This window comes from Mustela erminea, chromosome 10, assembly GCF_009829155.1.
Source record: "Mustela erminea isolate mMusErm1 chromosome 10, mMusErm1.Pri, whole genome shotgun sequence".
Lineage (NCBI taxonomy): Eukaryota > Metazoa > Chordata > Mammalia > Carnivora > Mustelidae > Mustela > Mustela erminea.
Window position 1 is genome coordinate 80,736,536 of NC_045623.1, and position 13,174 is coordinate 80,749,709.

Consider the following 13,174-nt stretch of genomic DNA (forward strand, 5'->3'; position numbering starts at 1 on the left):
ATTAAACAATTATCTCTCATATATGCTTTCCCTTTCTTCAGTTTTCTTTTAATGGTCTTTCTGGTACTTAAATTTTTAATCTTCATATATTCAAATTTATCAATCTTTTCTTTTATGATTTCTGAGTATCCCAGCATGTTTAGAAGGAAAGTCCCTAACTTAAGATGACCAAAATAGTCATTCATATTTATTCATTTGTATTCATGAATACTCTGTAGTCTTCAGGGCTTGGTCTTATTGGAGTAAGACAGAAAACCAGCTTGCGTTGTAATGGCTGGCCCATGCCAGCACCATTTATAAAATAGCCTATATTAGGGATGCCTGGGTGGCTTAGTTGGTTAAAATAGCCCATATTTTCCCAACTCGATAGAAATACCATTTTATCATACACAAAATTCCCTTAAATACTTGTATCTTTTCCAAGCTCTGTATTCTGTCCCAGTGATCTATGCTTACATAAGAAGTTTAATTATTGTCCCTTTATAAAACATTTTAATACCTGAGAGGGTAAATATTCATCATTTTTCTTTTCAAGAATTTCCCTTAGCTACTCTACTTTTTTACTTTTTCAGATTAGCTTTATATTATTTTTGATAAATTTTTAAAAATCCTGTTGGAATATTGATTGGATTATCTTAATTTTGTACATTCACTTAAGGAGCATGGACAGACTTATGGCATTAAATCTTTTCACCCAAGAACTAGGGATAATTATCCAAGTTTCTTTTCTTTTTTCTTTTAAGATTTTATTTATTTATTTGTCAGAGAGAGAGAGAGAGAGAGAGCGAGCACAGGCAGACAGAGTGGCAGGCAGAGTCAGAGGGAGAAGCAGGCTCCCTGCGGAGCAAGGAGCCCGATGTGGGACTCGATCCCATGACGCTGGGATGATGACCTGAGCTGAAGGCAGCTGCTTAACCAACTGAGCCACCCAGGCGTCCCTCCAAGTTTCTTTTCTATCCCTCAGGAGGTCTTTCTGCTTTTCCTCATGCAAATTCTATATGTTTCTTATAAAGTTTATTTCCAGACATTTTGTGTTATTATTTTCTTCTTCATGGTATGGACAAGGCCTTTTATTTTACCTTCTAGGTAGTCATTTTGTAAATAGAAAAGCTATTAGTTTTTGTATATTGTTTTGTTACTGGCCATTTTACTAAACTTTATTTTTTCTGTCTGTTTTCAGGAAATTGTCTTGGGTTTTCCAGATAAATAATCATCTTATCTGCAAACTAGAATTATTTTCTCTCCTCTTCCAATATGTATCTTTTTTATTTCTTGTCTAATTATAATGCCTAGCAGTTTAGGGAAAGTGTTTTTTAAAATACTGATAACAACAGCTGCTGTGGTCTAGTTTCTAACTTTAATAAGAATATATCTAGGATTTCACCAACCTAATGTCTCCTGTGAATCCTTTCTACTCCTGTGACCACTATCCTGGTCCAGCCTGTATTAATCTGTCATCTGTGTCATCACAAACGGGATGAACAAGGGTACAGGCTTTGAAGTCAGATGACCTGGGTTCAGGTCCTGACGGTCATTTAGCAACCAGACAATCTTGTTAAGTTATTCAAGATCATTGAAATTCCAAAAAAGGAGGGGGGCAGTTGTGAGGACTAAGTTAGATAATCCACACGCTATGTGCAATATCTGTAAATGATGATGTTTTTAGGTCTTTGCCCCCAACTCCTCCTTCCAATCCTACCCCTATTCCATTCTTAGGTTGACCTTTCCCAATACCACTGGGCTCATAGCACTCTACCACACCCTCCCCTGCTCACAAGACTGCAATTATCCCTCACTGCCTACAGAATGAAGGCCCAAACTCTAAACTTGTGTCTGAGATCTTCCATTATTCAACTCCAACTATCTTCCAGCCTGACTTCCTATAACCCCAGACCACCCCCTCATCACACATCCCTCCCAAACCTTTACTCCATCCTAGATGTTCTCCTCACTAATGGCTGCCTAATACCACACAGGTCCTCACTCTACACTCAGATCCCTATATCAGCATTTATATGTATCACAAGTAATACAAAATTAAAATCTAAATGGATTTAATAAAGTAGATTTAGCAGCTCACTTAATAGAATAGTCCAGATGCAACAGCCTTCAGGCACAGTTTGATCAGGGCTGGAGCAACATTTTTCTGTGATGTTTCAGGCTCTTCCCACCTCCATATGTTTATAATAGTCTCCGGTTGTGTTCCCAGTCACCAGATGCCTGCCAGGAATTAGATCCACAAGCTACCTCATTCAAATCCAGATAGAGAGATTGGATGTCTTTCTCTAGTCATCTAACAAAAATTCTGGCCTTTGTCTCACTGGGCCAATATAAACCAATCCTTGTGACTGTGTGTTGACTGGTGTAGAAACAACCCGTGTGCCAAAAATGGGTCTGGGAGAGAAGGATTATCTTGATTGCCGCCTAGGACTCCCCTCCAGAGCCACACAACCATTGGAGATGGGTCAGGGGTCAATGACCTCAACTGCATTACAACCTCTTCTGCCTCACTCTCCTGGGACTCGGGCTTCCTTTAAAGCCCCAGAGTTCTGATAATGTGCCCAATCCCTTTTAGTTCCCAGACTCTCTGCTCAACACATGGTAAGCACGGCCATATAGAATTTATTTATAGAGTCATTTGTCTGTTCCTCCCAATTAGTAATCACAGAACTGATTAATAAAGTCTACGAAACACTTTATACAAGGTAGCCCTTTCGACCTTCACAACAACCCTCTGAGACTCAGAGAGCTTAAGTGACTTGCCCTGTGTCACAAAGCCAGAAATGATGTTGCCCCAAATGCCACTGCAGTAAGCTTGCGCTCCCTCTCTCTCACACAGACATGCACCCCCACACACTCTGTCCTCTAACCGCCCACTCAGGCCCAACCCAAAGATGCAAAAACCCAACCCCCTGGCACGACCTCCTTTTTCCCACTTCACCCCAATTTCTAGAGCTCTTAGACTTCCTCCAAAAAGTACAAAGAAAGTTTTCTTGCCAGACAGCAGTTTCTAAGATTTGTGTGACAAGGCTGGGTACAATTCAAATGACTCTGGGTGATTTAATCTGCTTGGGGCTGGGGTGGTAAATCAGTGCAGCCCAGGCTGCCACAGCCGTCCCAGAAACCCATGAGCCGAGCTGCTGGTAGGCGTTTATCTGCAGATCTGCAGGTGAGGGGCCTGGAAGCGTGAACCGCGGCCCAGGGAGTTCCCCTCTGCTGCACTCGGAATACATCTGGAGGGTCCTACGACCCACAGCCTCTTCCCGGCCTACATGTTCCACCAGGAAATAGCTTTCCCAAGGATGCGCCCCGACTCCTCTTCTCACCTCCCCGCTGCTCCCCTCACCCCGCTCTCAGAACAGCCCCCCGCCCCCGCCCCCAAGTCCAAGCCCCCACTGGGCGTCTCGGGGAAGGAGAGCAGCGTCCTAGGTCAAGCTCCCACTGAAACTGCAGCCTGGCTGCCAGGTCCTCGCGCCCCCACACACACCCATTACCTCATTTCATCTCCACAACAACTTAATGAGCGAGGCATGTCCGTCCTCAGTTTACAGGTGACTTAATTGAGGTTCAGAGCGATTAAATAACTCGCCCAGGGTTATTACACACTGGGCAAGGGGGCAGAGCCAAGATTTAAATCCAGATGCCTCAGACTCCCAAATCCTCCTCCTGGGGCATCCGCCCCTCTGTGGAGGCCAAGGGGAAAGGAGACAGCAGTGTTCCCTGGAACTGTGTCCTTTGAGAAAAGAGCGGACAGTCCCCGACTGAAGGGGAGTTGTTGCTTGGAGTGAAGGAAACGAGAGTTTTTCCCATACACGAGAGATGTCAAAGGAGAAGGTAGGCACACTGCTGTATGCTGAGCCCTGAGTCTCCTGCTGTATGCTGAGCAGGTGTGCCCACATGGGAGCCCTGTGCCAGGCATCCGACACCCAGCATCTTCCCCAGGAGTCCAGCAGCAGTGGGCGACAGATAAACATTCCCCAACACGCAGGCTGGAAGACACAGAGTCCCCATTTGCAGCATTTGCCCACTTCTGGGATGTAAGTACTCCCACCATGGCCAGCTTGGAGCCACCCATGGGACGTCCCTGACCACAATGCTGAGAAGAAATCCCTTCGGTCGGTTCTGGAGCCAGCAGGAATGCACGCCAGCACACCACTGCTGTAAGTGAGGTTTATTAAACCCGCTCAACAGATGAGACTCTACAAAAAGGCACTCGGGCCTGAAATCCACTTCTTGGCAACTTTCTAAACCCACGTCTGTCCACAGCCTCATGCTCCCTGAACCAGGGGCAGCACAAAGGGCAGAAGGAGACCAGAGGGCCGAAGTCCAGCAGACTAAGATTCAACATCAGGAAGAACTTTCTGAATGTCCCTCCAGGCTGCCAGGAAGGCAGTGTCTCACCAAGCCCGGCACGCACTGAATGCTCCAGAAAGAATCAATGAAGAAATGAGTCATCGAATAAATGACAAAGCCATTACATTGACTCTTCAAACTCACCAAATCCAAAACTGAATTCATTCATTTTCTTTCCCCAGAAACCTAACCCCCTCCTCCCCCAGTGTTTCCTGTCTCGGTGAGGACCACCAAGCCAGAAACCCTGGGGTCCCTTGACTCTCCTTCTTCCTTGCTCCTCACACATAAGCAATCAACAAATCCTATCTCATCCACGTCCTGGTTCCTCCTGAACAGATGCTATCTGTAACATACCCGCTCTGTCCCACGGTTCAGACTGTCACCATCTCTCTCTGAGCGGACGCAGTATGCCCTAACTGCCCTCCTGGCACTCCCCCAGGCCTGTACCCACTCCCAGCTCGTGTCAATTGCATCATCAATGCTGTCCACATGATCTGTCAAAGTCGGCCCTCTGAGCATGTCCATGGCTCCTCATTACCCAGAGCATGGAATGGAAGTCCCTGGTCCTCCAAGGTCTGACCTCATCTCCCACTCCTATCTGATCCCTTTCCTCTTTGTCTACTACACATTGGTGCTGATTCTGGAACAACACCAGACTACACAGGGTCCTCTACATATCCTCCTGGCCCTGTTCATTTTACACTCCCTCCCCCTCCCACCTCCCTTCTCTTCACCTCAAAAACTCCTTTAAGACTGAAGTAAGATGATCTAGAAGATGATTCCTGGGGGCCTTTCAGACTAATATTTTATGATGACTCTAATGCCAAGTCCTCACAGTCAAAGCCTTCTGGATTTTACAGTCACCACCTCTCTTCGTGGGACCCTACAAGGGTCTTTAGGGGACTTCTAGTTCAAGTCCATCATTTTATAGAAAGAAAATCTCTGGCCCAGAGAGGGAAAGGCATTTGCCCAAGACCACACAGCAAGTCAGCAGTGACAGAGGCAGGGCAAGGAGCTGGCACCTGCATCTCAGCCCAGGACTCTTTCAGCCACACACTCTCCACCCTGATCCCCTGATGCCAGCACAACCATCCTGACTGCCCCACCCCAACTCACCTCTGCACACCCAAGCTAGATTAGCATCTTTCCTGCCTCTGCTCACACAGCAACAAGGCCATTCCCTCACCTCCATTCAGCTTCCAGGGCATTCCACCTCCAGGAAGCCCACCCTGTTTATCAAGCCAAACCCACCCACCTCCCACATCCTTTCCCAAACCCCCTGTATTGGTCAGAACCCAGCAAGTACAGTTTGATTCACTCACAGTGGTCAGTATCTTGTCCCATCTTGCCAGGTAGGACACACCAATATCTCATCTTCTTATTTTCCTTCTCCTCCTTCTCCTTCTACATCCTCCAGCTGATACCCAACTGTTCAAGGTAACAGAGAATAGTGAAAAGAACATCTGAGGTCAGGCCCATGTAGGGTCAGATCCCAGTTTGGTAGATCCCTGACTGCTCAATCTTTATCCGTCTGTGCCTCGACCTTCCTTATCTCTAAAATGGGTCCTATCTCCCAGGGTTGCTCTACAGACTGAATGACGTCACCCATGTTACAGGTCTAGTACTTGGTGGGCTCTCAATAAATGACAGCTCCTTTCCCCACTGCCTTGCTCAGTGAATCCCCAAGACACTTGGAGAGAAAAGCTCCTCTGGGCTGGGAGGTGGGCAGACTTGTGGACATTTTCTCTCCCTCCCATTTCCAACAGGCGATGAGCAGCCTGTGTGCAGAAACACGGGGCGTATCCAACCCCCTTCCCCACCCCTAACAATCTGCTTTAACCTTCCTATCTCAAATGCCTTGTTTATTTTAATAGCACCCGTTTCACTTTTCTGTGCATGCAAAAAAAGAAAAAAAAAACTTATAAAAACAGATTTAAGAGGAAAAGAAGTATTTCATATCTGCAGCCCTGTTTCTTTCTCAGGAAAAAGTGGCTGTGATTCTGGCAGGAGAGAGGGAAGCTCAACAGCTTCACTTCACCGCAGCTGCCAGAAGAAGTGCATTTCAGAGTGGAACAGAACCTCCAAATTAAACAGTATATCTCCCAGCCAGGCGCTTCCTGTGCCCGATTCAGCTTGGCAGGTGACACCCCAGCTCGAGCAGGGATCCAGCCCCGACATGAGCAACTCGCGAGGCTCTCTGTTCCTGCCCACCTCCAGCGCAGAAGATCTGGCCCGGCCCGGCCCGGCCCTGGCAGAATGCTGACCTCCAGGATGAGGCTCCAAGAGGGGGAGGAGACCGCTGGAAAGGGAGTGGACATGCCTGGCCAGTGGCCAAGGGGACCAGGACCCCTCCCAGTCCCTGAACATTCAGGGACTGGCCCTTTCCTCTTCCCAGATGAGGGAGGTTTAGCATAAAGATCAGACCCAAGTTCAGGAAATCTGCGGCTATTTCCCCTCCTTCAAAGCTGTCATTTCAGAGGGCTACTCTGGGTGGAATCCAAGGGTCAAACTCCAGAAGGGCTCTGCTCCATCCCCCACAAACTCCCCCTGAAAAGATGAAGAACTGAGAAAGCAGAAAATAGCACTCGGCCTTCAAATATGCACAATAGAGACTACTCCAGGGCAGAAAGCTGGCTGGGCCAGGACAGTGGTCCCCCTCCCTTGTCCCAAACCCCATACCTTTATTAACGTAGCCTAGCGATTCATACTGAACTTACTGTCCTTTGAACTCCTAAATTGCTTTCTCATTTTTTCCAGTAGACAAAATGAGCCCCACATTTATCCCTATGACATTTCATCATGCTAAATTCGCCTTATCACTCTCCATTGTTGAGATCTTCCAGGATCCCGTCTGTGCTCTCTGAGTTTTGCTCCGTCCTTTTTCTCTGTTCTGTCACCTCCTGCTGTGACAGGTCTACACCCTTTATATCTCCTTCTGGGTCCTTGGCCTATACTGGTCAGAACAGGGTGAAGGCAGAGCCCCAAAGCTGCCTCTAAAGGCCTTCACAGACTGACCCAGTGCTCCCTCTCTGAACATCCCCGGGCCGCCATTTAGCCAGATGGGAGCCCCCTCCATGCCCTCACAGCCATCCACTGTGTCCTCGAGAGCTGGAGAGACCCTACGTAGCATCTCAGGAGGCAATGCGATGCTACAGAAAGATCCAGGCTGGAATTGTAGCCCCGTCAATCTTGGGAAAGTCATTTAAATTCCTGGATCCTCCATGCCTCAACTGTACAATGGAGACCATCACCTCTAGCGCAGGACTTGTGAGATTAAGATCGTGTATGAGAAGTATTTAGCTCACAACCCAATAAATAACCTGTCCCTCTCCACTCCACACGAGCTCATTTCCTCACCCACCAGTCATGCAGCTGTCAAGAACCTGAAAGATTTGCCCGGTCTTAGTGAACCCAAGCTGGCTCTAGCCTTCTTCTGGCTCTGGCCTTCTTCTCTAAGCATCACAGATGCCACCATTCATACAAGGCCCTCATGCTAATCTGAAATCAGCCAAAGCCCTGGATCTGTTTTACGTGAACTCCTATCAAGGCAGGCTTCCCTTCCTGAACCTGTGTAATTGTTTATTCTTTTTAAAGATTTGTTTATTTGAGAAAGAGAGAGTTCAAGGGTGCACCCACGAATAGGGGGAGGGGCAGAGCAAGAGGGACACAGAGACTCTCAAGCAGACTCCCCATCGAGCACGGAGTCCCATGCCGGGCTTGATCTTACGACCCTGAGATCGTGAACTGAGCCAAAATCAAGAGTCAGACACTTAACTGACTGAGCCACCCAGGAGCCCCTCTGTCATGGTTAAAATAAACCAGTAACAGTAGTGATAACAGTCTAATCCTTCCAATCCCACTATGAAATAAAAAGGATCTCCATCTTACCCATAAAGAAACTAAGGTGCAGAGACCTTTGAAAAATTACACAGCGGGCAAGAGTGAAAGCTAAGCACAGCTCTGTCTGACCCCGAACACCATCCTCTCAATATTAGATCATTTTTCCTAAATGCCAGCCTAAGGGGGTGGGGGGCAGACTTTGTCTCTAACCCTCTTGCATTAGTCTTTTTTGGCCTTGGCCTTGAGTTGGTTGAGCAACTTTGGGTCCTGATATTGTCAGCCACAGGGGTGGGCATGCCTCATGTCCACCTCCCGGCAGCTCTGTGCCCACCACTTTCACATAATAAAAGAGACTGGACTGAGGCGCCAAGCCCATTGCTCCCTGTGACCGGGACAAGTGGGTTCCTTGTCTTGCCCACTGGAGCTGATCTCCACATGTACATCCTAAGCTCCTTGACTCCTTACCCTTAACTCCCCCACAGCCTAAGTACAGAGCCAGGCTGGCCCCTCTTCCCCAGCCCTTCACCAGGACACAACCACCTACCTGCTGCCCAGCCCTGACATCTCTGAACTGACCACTGAATCCCCAGTGGCCAGGATTCCCTCCATCCAAGAGGCACCCCAAGGCCCCTCTTCCCAGCCACGTGTCCAGACTCTCCAGATGCCGAGCGCAGCCCCCAGCATGGCTATCTTCCAGGACGGACCACTAGCCTTCACCCCCTGACTCCTCCTCGCCCAGGGGACAGACTGGTTGCAGGGAAAGGGAATTCCCTGTTTGGGGCCCAGTATGCCTATGGGAAAAGGAGGGAATGGACCCAGGAAGCTGCTAGGGCTGGGGCTCGGCCTAGGGCCACCAAAAGGGCAACCAGTCAAGGAAAGGACTCCTGGAGATCCCAGAGGAAGCTCTAGTGGGTCTGTGGGCAGACCCTTGATCATGTCCGGTCTGGATGCCCAGAATCTGGAGCCTCTCTCAGAAAACTGCCCAACAGTCCTCAGAGGATGGAGCTTTGGAGCAAACCCACGTGCCTCCCAAACACAGCCACCCTACAGTCAAAAACACAGCCCTTCTTCACGCACAACCCGCAAACACTTGCTTTACAAACCCATTCACAAAATACACTGTGAAAATCCACTCAAACAGAAGACCATCAAGTCACTGAGTACACAGGGACCAAGCACATGCCACCTGCCAGGCACCGTCCTAGGCATGGGGGACACATCAGTAACAAAACCAGACAAAGGTCCTACCCTTTGAGAGCTCTCTCATTCTCACCGGGACACCAACAGTAAAAAATAAACTTAAATAAGTAAATCACAGAGTGTACTGGAAGGTGATAAGGACAGGAGAGAAATTAAAACCAGGCAAAGGGAAATCGGGGGGCCCTGGAGAGGGCAGGCAGCAATTTTAAGTAGGGTGGTCAGGGCCTCATTGCGAAAGGGACACCTGAGAGTTCTTAGCCACATCTGCATGGCCCGAGGCTTCTGGGTTGACAGCACAGTTCTAGACATTTCCATTCACGTTACCTCCCACAGTCAGGTAGATGTTCCCAGCCACAAACACCAGAAAACCTGCTTAGGGAACCAAACACCACAAACCTGGGCCACTCCTGGCAAGAAGGTTGATAAACGCCACCAAGTCCGTGGGGACGACCACAAGACCCACCTCTTCTGGCTCATGTCTTCTCTTTCTTCCTCCAAGTACTGCCTAAACCCACTGTCTTCACCTCGCCTTCTCCACCTCCCTCCTGGACACCCTGAAGTCTGTTCCTCCGTCCTCAGGGCTCCCTCAGAACCGTTCCTGGAAAGGGAGGCAATACTCTCTTTCCTAAGAAGTACCTTCCCCTCCTGCCTGGCTTTCCACACTTGATCTGCTCCTTGCTGATGGCACCTGCTACTGGCCCATGCATGGGACTTTATGATTAACAGCATTTTCAGGCAAGGAAAGAAAGGGACACATAGGAGAACGCTTGAAGGAGACGATAGAGTCATTCATTCATTTGTGCGTTTGTTGCATGAGTATGTATTGAACATTCACAAGGTCACCTGCGCCAGAGATGGTTCTAACGGGGTCGGGGGAGGGAGACACCTGTGAGCAGAGGAGCTGAACATCCTGCCCTCATAGAGATTACGCTCTGGCAGGGAGAGAGAAACCATCAACAAAATAAACACATAAACAAAGAGTGACTTTCAATGGTGACCAGCATTATGGAGAAGATTCAAGTGGAAAAGGGTAGGGAGGGGACGCAATTTAAAATAAGGATGTCCTCTGACCCCAGGGTCCTGGAATCCGAGCCCTGCATCGGGGCTCTCTGCTCAGCAGGGAGCCTGCTTCCCTTCCTCTCTCTGCCTGCCTCTCTGCCTACTTGTGACCCCTGTCTGTCAAATGAATAAATAAAATCTTAAAAAATAAGTAAATAAATAAGACAAAATAAAATAAGGATGTCCTCACTCTCGCGAACACTTCCATTAAGCAAAACATACCCACAGATCACTTCTCAAACTCACTGTCTCTCTCACACACACACCCACGCACGCACACACACAAACACACATATAACACACCTCCCCCTGAACAGACACACCAACACACTCAGCATGCACACACAACCCCAAGCCCAGTTTACTCAGAAACACACCCTCAAGGTCACACAGAGACTAGAAAGTCAGAACAGGACCCTCGGTGGCCAGAAGGAAAGGCAGGCCAGCGAGAGACTGCTACTTGCCCGGGGCTAGCAGCGGGCCAGTGACATGCCAGGTATGACTCTGGCTCCAAGTTCTTTCCAATACACCACACTCTCCCCTGTCCATTGGCCACCACCCTCAGCATGTGACAGAGGTTCCCACACTTGTCAAGACGCACAGGGAGGCACACAGGCTTGCATGGGGACACACGCATGCGCACAGACATGCACATTCACACCCAAACGCAAGCCTCATCCCCTTCACGCTCAGCCTCTCCCACTGACCCCGTACATGCCAACTGTCCCCGCCACCACTGCATTTTCCTCCAGCCCGAACCCAGGGCCATGGGTGCCCCGGATCGCATGTGTGTCATACAAAAGCATCATATGTGAACGTGTACATGTGTGGTTGGCTAATGCAGTGGACACATTTGTATATACATGCACCAGGGTGGGGGGAGGTTGCAATGTGTGAGCATTGTATATGCATGTATACGTGTGTGCAGGTGCACGTCTATGCACGTGTGGGCACGCTCTCAGGAAGAAAGAGAAATGTATCATCTAAATCTTGCTTCTCTGGGGGATGAAAGCAAAGCAAAGTTCGGGTTTAAATCACACCACCACGGGCAGGAGGGGTTCCCTTGCCTTCCATGATTATCTGCATGTGGTGTGCAGCGGAATGGGCTGCCAGGCAGGAGGCAGCGAGCGACCCGTCAGCAGGGAGTCATTTGTTGTCTCCAGGCCCTCGGGACCTGCCGTGGCTGCTCCAGGAGCGGGAGACCCGGAGTGCAGCGGCAAGGAGCCCCTGCCTGTCCCAGGCGCTGGGAGATGGGATAGGAAGGGGCTGACATCCAACTCAGGCTTCCTTGTGCTACAGAAAAGCAGAGACCAGGAAAGAACCTCCAGGCCAGAGAGAAGCCCAGGTGCTTCTTGGCCTAGAAGGAGAAGGGGTCCCGGCAAAGGGTAGACGGGGCCCTAGGGCAGCCCTCGCTCCAGGCAACCTCTCCGGGAAGTCAGAGCCAGAGGCGGTTTACCTGACTTTCCTCCCTGGGTCGGCACCTCTTCCCCATCTCTATCTCCATCCCTCTTTGTCTTGGTGGGATTGCTCTTTGTCTCTCCCTATCTCTCAGTCTCTGGGATTCTTTTATCTCCCTGTGTCTGACCGATCAGGTTTCTCCCTCCATCTGCCTGGCTGGCCCACTTCAAGTTCCTCCATCAGCTCTAACTTCAAGGCTTCCCCCTGTTGACCCCTGTCCCCTGTGGTCATGCTGGGGACACATCACACATCTCCCAGAGCATGTCATCCCCCTCGAGCCTCTCATCATTTGGGGGGACAGGCTGAGAGAGCCAGGACTAGAAATCCCATTGTACAGATGAGGAAACTGAGCCCCCTAAAACTAGGAAGCTTGCCCAACACCACGCAGCAGACATGGAATTAAAAATCCAAGTGTGTTTCCTGGGCACTCAGCCTCCCCTAACTCCACACTGCCTGGAAGCATGAGCAGGTCTCCCCAGTACCCCCGCCCCTAAAGCGAAGAGAATTTAAGAACTTGGTGACAAAACAAAACCAAAACCAAAACCAAAAACAACTCATCACCAGACCAAGCCTTGAAACTGCCTCCAACTCACTGGAAATTGTAGAAAACGTTAAGTGCCGAGATGGGAGGCACGGGGTGTCTGCATGTCCTCCCACAGACACCGCATCAGCACCAGGCTCTGCCCCCGAGTCCAAAGTGTCCTTATGTCCCACATTCCCTGGGCCCACCTGGAACAGATGGGCTTCCCGCTTCTTGAGAAGGTGCCTCCAGAGGTCTCAGTCTCCCCATCTGTACAATGGGAACCGTGGGTCTTGCTCTCACTGCTGAGCCAAGGCCCCTGCACCTGAAACACAGCAGCTCCTCTTCCTCTCCGGGACCCTGGTCCCTAAAAGACCTCTGACTTCAGCCACCTCCGAAGGATCCCTGTGCTCCCGGGGGGCCCACATGGGCTTTGACCACGTGGCAGCCCGGCAGCGACAGCGAGGCTGCGGGCCCGGAAACCGAGCCCCATCTGCGGCAAGTCCACCAGCCTCCCGAAGCCTCCACCGCCGCCTCCAGCCCCCACCCGAGAGGCGTCAGCACCAACGACCCGCCAGGGCCTGCCCATTTTCCTTTCTTTTCATTGCTGGCTCCGCACACGGTTATAGAAGCAGGTCTCCACAGAGTAATTTACTGGCAGAATCTCTCCCAGAATCCAGCTTGAAACCAAGCTGTAAAAACAGCTTCGAGTGTAAATAATTCATGCAGACAATATGACTTTTT

The 13,174-nt window shown here is 49.8% G+C and overlaps 1 long non-coding RNA gene across 3 annotated transcripts in view; it reads right to left on the reverse strand.

The window, feature by feature from the left end:
- Window positions 1-13,174, reverse strand: part of LOC116567801 — a 65,188-nt gene that overhangs the window by 9,003 nt on the left and 43,011 nt on the right. For 2 of the 3 annotated variants that reach the window (XR_004276339.1, XR_004276340.1), the window contains exon 2: window positions 5,676-5,781. The exons of the other annotated variant lie outside the window; for it this stretch is intronic. This is a non-coding gene — a long non-coding RNA (uncharacterized LOC116567801). The remainder of the gene's footprint in view (window positions 1-5,675; window positions 5,782-13,174) is intronic. 3 annotated transcript variants of the gene reach the window in all.